This window comes from Sciurus carolinensis, chromosome 12 (genome assembly GCF_902686445.1).
Source record: "Sciurus carolinensis chromosome 12, mSciCar1.2, whole genome shotgun sequence".
Classification (NCBI taxonomy): domain Eukaryota; kingdom Metazoa; phylum Chordata; class Mammalia; order Rodentia; family Sciuridae; genus Sciurus; species Sciurus carolinensis.
In genome coordinates, this window is record NC_062224.1 from 34769290 (window position 1) to 34780056 (window position 10767).

A 10767-nucleotide genomic window follows, 5' to 3' on the forward strand; every position below is an offset into this window, starting at 1 on the left:
ACTTATGGGTCTGGGATGTGTTCTTTCTTTAAGAGCAGTTTGTGTTGCCCCTATCACTTTTTATAATGATAGCCATGCAGCTATGTTGTCTAGAAATCTTTCTCACTATCTTACTTGTACTTGGTCATATGGGTTTGACAATTTAACCTCTCAACTAAGAGCTGAAATTATGAGAGTCAAAACCACCAGGGTAAATGTGGCACCTGTATCTGAAATGGTCAAATGGTTCTCTACTGCTCTAGGTTTTGTAAAACAATGGGCAGGCCTTGGCTCCCTAGGACTAATATTTTAGGTGTTTTATATCTCATTTGCTTAATTTATCAATTACGAGCCACCCAACAGAGAGATCGAATCATCCTTCAACAAGTCATGACAGTCTTAGAGGCCGGCAGTTCCCCTCAAGTATGGCTGAGTATGCTGGACCAGTAGTCAAAGACGGGTAATGTAGGAGGTGGCCGTATACCAACCTAAGACAGAAGCTGTAGCATGATCTACAGTCTTTGATGACGGGTAAGGATACGGGCTGACCCCTCAACCTAAGACAGGCACGGTCCCAAGCCACTTATAAGGCCCAGAGAAGGTGCCACTCTGGGACTGACGTTCACTATCTGCCACTTTTGCACAGTAGGATAGGGCCTCTACCTTCACCTGTGTTCATAAAATAAAGAAGGGGGAGCTGTGGCGAGCCGCCTCGCCACCATGATAAGATGGCGCTGGTTTCCTGAAGTGCTTTCTAGGTAAACAAGCCCATATTTGGTTGAGCTAACTGTTGCAAATGGGAGCACCTATGAACATAGGCCAAGTGGCAGGAGTAGATTGGCTATTGCAAGAGTATAAAAGTGTATGAATTCGGCTCAAGAGATAGAAGAAAAAAAACCATGGTTATATAATAATAAGGTCCTGATTAAACTGCTGAAGGAAGATTTCTGTGTCGTGCTTTCTTGCGGGCGAGGGACACGACACATACTTCTAAAAGATTGCATGAAGTCTGGCCAAAACCTTCTATGTTGATTAATTAAAAGTAAGTTTGATTAAGATGCTTTATAAGAATGACTGAAATAAAGTTTACAATGCTTTTTAAAAATGAAATAAAAAAATTCAGAAAGGCAATCTTTATCTTGCTTCAACAGTGTATTTTAAAAAGGTTAAACTTCAGAAATTATTTAAAGGTAATATTGGCAGCCATAAAGAATATTATTTATAAAATAAACACAGTTATAAGAGACTAGTTAAAAAAACAAAAGACTGAACTTTGGGCTTCTGAGTGGAACGAGTGACAATGACAGAGCATTCTAGAGGTGCAGGGCACAGAGTCACACACGGTTGGCACTGCCTGTGCCTGGCACTGCTCCACTGTTTCCCAGAAAAAGAGGAGTAGATGCACTTTGTCAGTTGTTTTGTTTCCAGTGAGCATAAATGCTTTAACATCATTAAGAAAACAAAAATAAGATTTAAGGGAAGGCAGCCCTTTTTTACAGGAAGAAGAATGTGGCTTATGTGTCTCCATTTAACACTGCCAGGCAGTTCTGCAGTAACCGGAGATTACCCTTTGCATGCTTCAGTTCTAATTCTGTAAGTTCCACTAAATTTTTTCTTAATGCAGCAACACTTCTTGTCTTAATAATCTATAAGTTCTTGTTTTGCAGATTCAGATATTTGTTCAAACTTCTGACAATGTAATTGTTGGGATGTTTCAGCCTGTAGAACATCTTTATTTTTTGCTCTTGCCTTATCCAGTGCTTTGTTAGCATTTTCATAATCCACTACTGATCGAGATCTTCAGTAAAGGAGATTCTTAGCTGTTTGAGATTCTCTTAAGTAATATTTCAAAGGGTCAGAAAGTTTAAGGTCCTCATCAGTAGACACTCTTGCTTCTATTTTTCTTGTTTTATTAAACAGTTCTGAAACTTTGAGGAAAATTTTGCATATATCTGTAGAATCCTGAGTTCCTAAAGTGTACATGAATCCTATTGTAATCATCTGCAGCACTTTTAATTTTTTAAACATCTGTTATGGATGTCTTTACATATCCATCACCATTGGGACAAAGTTTATTTGAATGGTGTATCATGTTAAGCCTCTAAATAGCAGTAGGACTAATTCATCCATGATAGAGCTGTAGCACTAGTACTTATCTTGGTATTCTAGATAAAGAAGAATATTACAGACCACATCTCATGTTTAGATCTTTCATTTCAATGTATTTTATATTTGGGTTTCCCAAAACCTGAAGAATTCTTTTTAGTGTATTACCTGTTGGTTATATAAATATTTCCTATGAAAAACTCAAGGTATTTAAATTAACTCCAGTTAATTCCTAAAATTCTCTGTAAATAACATTTCTAAATTTTTAGAAATAATATTGTCTAAGAAATAATATTAAGTCTTAGATTCTTGAAGCTATTTGGAGCCTTAGAAACTGAATTCTTATGTCTTGGTAACTCTAGGGTTTTATCACAATTAAATATTAAAATTGATATCAATGAAAGAAGTATATTCTCATTACAAATATTCCAGGTATTCTTTCTTTCCAGAGATACTTATTTCAATTAGCAAACATTGAGTTCCTGTTATAGATCTATTATGAAATCTGGAGGTGAAAGTATGGATACAATTATTTCAGTTTAACAATTTAGCTTTCCTAATCCTAAAGTCATACTTAATCACAAAAAGGCTAAAAGCACATGCACACATATGCACACACATACACAGACACACAGACACACACACACACACACAAATAGATATGTAAGAGGAAGGATAACCCATCATTTCAATTCCTGTGTAGACATATCTGTAAAACACAGTATGTCCCATTTTATTGTTAAGTAAATTCTCTATGAGACTATAATTAACAAAAATAAGTTCATATAATTATTAAAAAAAGTAATAATTCTACTATGTGGCCAGCACATAGTGAGGACTCAGTAAGCATGAGCTGTGTCATTGTCTGTTTTGTGTTATATCTTATATCAATGCTACTTTTAACTTTATTTCTACAAACACTGTTACTTAAAAACTCATTAAACATTAAACCATCAAAATGCAGTTATTAGGCAGATCCTTGAAGATGTTCTTCATGAAACTATTATTATGTCACTTTAACTACCTCATAAAGAAAGCTGGTGTCCAGAACTCACACCAAAGTGTTGATACCATGAGTTTAATTTTTTTTTAAGTATCAACCATTCGTACTTTAAGACTTCACCACATAGTATTCAGTTTGCTTATTTAATTTTCTCATATTAAAGCATAAGATAAAATGTTTTGGTTCATAGAATCCTCAAAAGTCAACTTTATATATTCTTTAAAGTCTGAGTGATCAGAATTAATCATAAGTTTACCCTTTGTTGTTAAGTTGAGGGGACTGAGGGAGGACTTCTGGAAAGCTGTTTGGAGGAAGACCTACCTGAGCCTGATTTTGGGCCTGAAATCTGCATGTGGAAATCAGGAGAAAGTCTTCCAGAGGAAACAGCCAGCAGAGTCAGTGAAGGGTTTGCTATTTGAGAGACAGGGAGGCCCCATATGACTGAGCTCAGCAATGAAGACAGAGCCTCAGTAGAGATGTAGTTGGGGATGAGGGCAGTTTCCAAAGGGCTTCCCAGCCATACTTGGGAAGGCTGGTCTCACCACATGCCCCAGGAAGTCATGAGAGAACTTCAAGACGGAGGTGAATCAGAGTTACATTTTTAGAGTAGCAAAGTTTAGGGAATTAATGGCTGAGAAAGAAAAAGGGTAATCTAGAGAGGAGGTCTGAGCAGTGATCAGAATTGTTAGCAGTAGAATTGGAGAGAAAAGATGGGATTCTGGATTGTATTGCAGGGAGAGAATAGGATCTAGAAATGATTTGGATTGTAATCATGAGAAGTTAAGTAATAGAGAAAGTGAAAAGTGATTCCTAGGTCTTGTCCTGAGCAACTGAGAGGATAGTCATGCATTTGTTAAGATGGAGAAGAACCAATTTTGAGGAAAAATGAGAAGTTTGGTTTTGGACAAGTTTGAGGTGCCTGTTAGATGCCTACTGGGATAAGGCAAGGAGAAAGTTGAGAGGTGAGCCTGGGGCACCCAGAAGGACTGATCTGGGCAGGAGATGTCAGATTGAGCATCAACAGTACCCAGTTTAGGGTCAGAAGCTCCTTCAGTGCTGGCTTGATTTCTTCCTACACATTTACTGAGTATCATCGTTGTGCTGGATACTGTGGACAATTTGCTCCTTATCACAGTGACTTGAAGATGCATCACTGAGGATGTCAAGTCATAACCAGAGCATGCAAGAAAGCTTACCTAATGTTCTCATTAGAGAACCTTGGAGTCATCTGAATTTGCTCTCACATCTCTTCATCAAACCTTTTAATAATCTGTGGTTCAACAAGGATATGCCCTAATAATAGCAACAACTAAGTTGACCAGAAGGTCTTGTATCCTTTTTGTTCCCCTAAAGTCTGAAAGCAGTTCAGTGGCAAGACTTCTTTTTTTGGAGCAGATTTAGTTGTGTTCCTGAACATTGCCAGGGAAGAATGCAGCTTCCTACATAAATATAAAGAAATGAATGCCTGACAATGTGATAGCTTTTCTGTCACTATGGGAACCAGATACTTGAGAAGTAGTTTAGTCATAGTAGCTTAGGCAACTCAATGAGTGGGCCATTCAGTAAGGGGATACAGGATCTGGTTGATATAATGCAAAATTAGGGCAAGTTACAGCAATATGTACCAAAAAAAAAAAAAGAAAAAAGAAAAAAAGAAAGATAGAAAAAATGTTGGGAATGCCTCACCTTCCATGTAATCCTAACTGTGGGAAGAAGGCATGTTGGGTGTTTTAAAGAACTATTGTCATATATCAAAGGTGACAAGAACAAAAACAGGCTGCCAGGGACTACTGTAAAGCTGTGGCTAGGGAGGAGGAAAGAAACAACACAGTAGCAGGAAAGTAAAGTCTATGGTTGCTACTATTAATTAGGAGGCTCTTGGTAATATTTGTCCTGTCATTTTTTAAAATGTATTTTTAAAAGTTAATTTTAAACTAAATCCAAATTTCTAACTTTTGCTAACAGGGTCTACTTTTGCTTCTTATTTGTTCTTTGATTAAATTACTCTCTAAAATAGACATTATAAAACCAATTGTTAATATCATAGTACATACCCTAGACTTGTGTTTTCAAATAAACATTGTGATGATGACTCAGATTTGGTTCCCTCTCATGGTAGAGATTCTCAAGATATCTGCACCAGTGACTTGGTTGTTCCAACACTTTCTGTTCATTGTTACTTAGCTAGCACCTCTATCTTATAGGGTCATGGGCTAGAATGAATCTTAAGTGTACTGAGCCTCCTTATTTTACACAAAAAACAAACTATGAATACTTTAGATAGCATAAAGCTTAGTATAGTTAATTGTGAAACTCATTAAAAATTTCCTAAATGTCCAGCACTCATTTAATTCAGCATCAATGCTCTTAAACTGATACAGTCAAAGGTATTTTACAGATATGGAATTGAGAGAGGCTAGAGACCAAACAAAGAAAGTATTTCAGACTATTTCAGGCATGAGATAAGTATTTGATAAATACTAGATATATTTGAATGTAGGTGAGAGCTGACTGCCAAAACTATACTTGAATCTGGTCATGGGGGCCACTGAGTAATTAGGTGGCACTGTCCTCAAATCTAGACTCAGTTCTAAGCTCTTGACTTTTCAGCTCTTTGACCTTTGGCATATTATTCTTCCTGAGTATCCACCTTTACATCCATGAAGTCAGCTGTTTGACCTGTAGAATTGTTTTTAAGAATTCAATCAAATTATGAATTTAAATGGTCCAGCATAGTGTTTTATTATGGAAATAACCAATAGTAAGAAAATCATGAGTCGCCTGTTGCACTTGTAGCTGCTCTTTGATATTTGTTTTATAATCTGCCAGACTTCTAAAGGTATCTCAGTCATCATAGCATGAGTTTAGATCATTTAAACCTCTCTAGTGGGTGTGATCATTTAGCACATTGAGGAGAGAATAATTTGAGAACAGTTTAGCAGTTTGAACCCAGTTCATCAGAATGATCCAGTTAACCAGTAAATGTGGTTGCTCCTATTTTTTCTTGGGGGACAATACTAAACTCTGAGACCTGTTCAGGATGGCCCTCTCACATAGTGGTACGGAAAATGCAGAAGACTTAGCATGACATAGTACAGCAGGACACCCAGTGTCCTATTGGATTGTACAGAGTCTGGTTATTTCAAGAGTTTAATCTATTTCTTTTGAAATCTCTACATCAAGGATTACAACATGCTTTGTAGAGGGTCATATAATAAATATTTTAGGCTTGTGGGCCATAGGCTTGTCATATCTCCAACTTGGCTCTCACAGTGCCAAAGGAGCTATGGATGGTACGTAAGCAAATAAACGTGGCTGGGTTCCAGTAACATTTGACTTATAGTTCCCAGATTTGAGTTTCATGTAATTTTCATGTCTTATAAAATATTACTTTTCTCTTGATTTTAAAAGATCAGGGATTGACAGACCCTGCTCCAAAGGATAAATCTGACTTATGGCTTGCTTTTTATAGGGCCTTTAAGCTAAGAATGTTGTTTACATTTTTAAAGAATATTTTTAAATAAAAGATACACAAAGGAAAATGTAGGAGAATGTTTAAGACCTACAAAGCCTAAAATACTTATCATCCCTTTAGAGAAAGGTGGCCCTGCTCTATTGTGCCCTGAATTTTGTGGTGATTCCTTTTATTCCTACCTTCAGGGTATGGAGATAATGAAATTAGATCAACACCATGACTGACAAAACTGTGCACTCAATGCCAACATCACCTCTATGCAACTGGAGTTCCAAAAAAACCCAGGTCAGTACATGGATTCATTAGGGTAGATGCAATAGCAATAGCAAATAGGATTGAGTGGCTGAAACACAATGGAGTCATATCTATATTTTATTGTTTTACACTCTGGAATGAATATTCCAGGTGACTTGGTTTGGGTAAGGATACATGGTACAGATATTGACTGTGCCATCTCCACCATACAGCTTTCCAGGGTTGTTTGATCATTGTCATAATCTGACCCAAAAGGAAAAAAGTCAGGGCAAGATTAATGAGAGGTGTTGTGAGTCAGGCTAAGAATGGACACACACTTCTGCCCATGACATTGATCTTGGTCACATGGCTCAGGACCAAAGAAGCTGGGAAATGAGTCCTTGCTGTGTGTCCAGGAAGAAAGAGAGAATGGGTTTTAGAGAATATGAAGCAATCACAGGATTAATTTTCAAAGTTTTGATCACTGGGTAAAACCCAAAGCACTCCATCAATACCACTGGCTTCTCTGACCACCCCAGCAGAGCAGTGCCCAAAGCTTTGTGGCCATGGGGTTCCAGAATGATGAGTGTCCGAGGCAGTACCACAGGGTGGTACCCTGACTTCATCTTCTTCTTTGTATATACTAAATTAGACCAAAATGATGAAATATGCAGTAGTGCATATTTTGTTGTTCCAGCTAGCAGGGGAACAAACAATAAGTGGGAAAAAAAAAACATTTCAAGAAGGGTTGATATCTATAAAGTATTGTAGTATAAAGATTTGCAGAAAATAAATAGTGTAAGTTGTTCTACTTTTAGAGTTTGCACTGCTATCTCACTGTTATTATCCAGTTAGTTCTTTTTTCAGTGAGGATACTTTGGCTCTGAAAAACTAAATTATTCACCTGAGGAAGCACATCTATTAACTGGGAACACCAGAAATCAATTCTAATTTTCTAATTGGTTCACTGACATCAAGGGGGGACCATACACAGCATTAAGTGTCATGATTTTGTGCCGTAGACATGGGAATGCCATGAACAATATTAAACAGCAGAGTGACATGATTGAAGTACACAATTGGGGAGACTAATCTGATAGCAAAGAAAATTATTGTGCAGTGTGCCCAGTAGGAAATAATAAAGACCTAAAAAGTGACTGTAACACTAGAATGTGGGGAGATAGGAGAGTGGTTATAAATGAAATCTTGACAGGTCTTTGGTTGGATTTAGCTGTTCAGCCCTTCCTTTGGAACCCTTGGGTCCCTGTGTGTTGAGTCCTATTTGGCTAGGTCTACTCTGACTTTCTTCTTTCTTTGTCCATACCATTTTTGTCAGGTGTCCCGTGTTTGGGATTTAATGGATTTTCTCCACAATCAAAATTAATCTTTGGAATGGTGAAGTTCTTTTTCTTAATTCTCTGCTTGGTTATTATTTTCATGCTATTGAAAGGCATTCTCTTAGGTAAGGAGGAAATTAGCATAGTCCTGTGTCTGATATCTAATCAGTAAAAATTACCTGATTGGCACAAATATAGGTTTGAATTTTTTCAACTCATTCAGGCAATAGTTCAACCACAATTTGTTTTTCACATGTGGTTATTCAGATTATTTTTTAATTTATATCAGAACTCTCAAAACATTTTATGCCAGCTTTCCAGTGATAGGGACTTATAAACTTGAAAAAAAAATGAATATTCCCTTGATAGTATTGATAAGCAGGAGAAAAGACATTGATGTAATCCTTAGGTCTCATGGGTTATACATATCATTTGAATATCATTTTTAGCAATTTTTTCCCATGTACTTTTTTTTAAATTTGTTTTTAAATATACATGACAGTAGAGTGTATTTGGACATATTATACATACATGGAGTACAATTCATTCCAGTTAGGATTCCATTCTTATGGTTGGTTGTATATGATGTGGAGTTTCACTGGTTGTGTATTCATTTATGAGCAAAGGAAAGTTTTGTCTGATTCATTCTACTCTCTTTTCTATTTCTATCTCCACTCCCTTACCTCATGCCCCTTTGTTTTATCAAGTGAACTTCTACTCTTCCCTTCCCTATCCTCCCTTGTTATGGGTTAGCATGCAGATATTATTGATAAGCCAGAGAAAAGACAACAGTGGAACACTTAGGTCGCATGGGTTGTATATATCATTTGAATAACATTTTTAATAACTTTTTTGCAAAAAAATCTTCAACATATGATTATTCTCTTTTCTCAGATAAGGTAGCTAATTTGAAATGCTTATTCTTAATCCTTCCCCTATGAACCACCAATATGGAGCTTAAAAATAAGCTACTTTTGTATTCAGAGTGCCCTTTCCTGTTTTTCAGCTTCCTTTTTTCCCAAAAACAAAAGATTCTGAATGGGGAGAATTTATAAATGACATTCAGGTCCTGTTTGTGACTGTGATATTAACATTCTAAGTAAGGAATTTTTTAAGGGGCCTAAAGTAGGTCCCTCCTTTTATTTGATTGATATTGTCCTTGATTTGAGTATACTTAATGAGATTTTCACATTGAGCAACAAATACTCATAAACTTGCTCACATTGTTAGCATCACAACTCACTGGGCTTAAGTAATTGCCAGTGAAGGCTTTGCTGACCATGTAAAATCTGTGTAGGTAGAATTTAGTAAATTTATCTTTTATGGCACAAATTTAAAATATAAGTACCATATTCAGAGGAACTAGTCATATACTTTCTGAAATAGTTGAATCATCTTCTAGAAGCAATTTCCAACCTAAGATTAATAAGCAGCAATTTTTATACAAGATATATTCTATATCGTGATCCAAAGTAGTATAGCAATTTCTGGGAGTTTGTGTAGATTTTGATCTTACAGAATTTATAGGATATATATTCAAAGAGGAGAGGTACAAGAGACATTTATATATTTTAAATGTGCTTATAAATTGAAAATAATATAGAGGATAATTAAAAGGAAAATTTACTTTTGTGTGTTTTTTTAAATTTTTTGTTTGTTTTTAGTAAGAACACCATAGTTACTTTGTAGAGCCCAATTACAAATTCAGAATGCTATAAATATCCAAAATTGGAATAGTGACTTAGATATTAAAATGGTTCTTGAATATCTGAACTTAGAGAAATTAAATTAGAAAATTTTTATTGTCTAAAGTATTTTCTTGCTTCGTTTTACTGTTAAATTATTTGGTTTCCAGTGTAGAAAAATAAACTGGAAAAAACAATATAACCAAATATGCAAAGGCATATAAACCAGAGCTGCAGTAAAAATAGGAACATTTTTTTCTTTTAATGCTTTACTTGGAATATCTAAGCAATAAAGAGAAACTGCTTCTTCATCAACATTTTGCTTCTATTTTTAGCTCTTATAGTAAAATTGAAATGACTTTTGGACTGTACAAGATCTAATGTGATATTTGGCATTTGTGGCATTACTAATCAACACTAAAAATCTTGAGATGTATCTTTTAAAACATAGTTACATAAAAGGTAGAGAACTTTTGTGGTAGATAATGGTTAGATTCAAGGTTTCTAGAGAAAGGAGAAAAGATATTTTGTTTTTATACTCAGAAAAAATGTTTTGGATCTGAAAGGTCAAAAAGAGTTAAACAGGTTTTCCTTCAAATTTTCATCACTTTTGAGTCACAAAAAGCCATGGACACAGCAAGCCAAAAGTAGAATTTTTGAGAAAAAAATTAAGAAAATCTTTCCTGAAGTAACCCCATTTCTGTGGAAGTTTGTTGTTATGCCACCATAAATATACTTGATTGTCCTTTGAGGCTGATATGTGAGTGATGCATTTTCTTCTCTCAGGTCTTTATGATTTTTTTTTTGTTCAATGTATAACTACTTTACTTCAGCAGACTGGACTGTAGTAGTTTCCTGAGGATCATGCAGTTATTTTGTGCATTGTGCCAAAATATTGGGCAGGTAGAGAGCACAGATAATAGGAACTTGTGGAACTGACCAAAGCCC

The 10767-nt window shown here is 35.7% G+C and overlaps 1 pseudogene; it reads right to left on the reverse strand.

Moving 5' to 3' along the window:
- Positions 1-1493: 1493 nt before the first annotated feature.
- Positions 1494-8822, reverse strand: LOC124961216 (sorting nexin-6-like; annotated as a pseudogene).
- Between the last annotated feature and the right edge of the window lie 1945 nt (positions 8823-10767).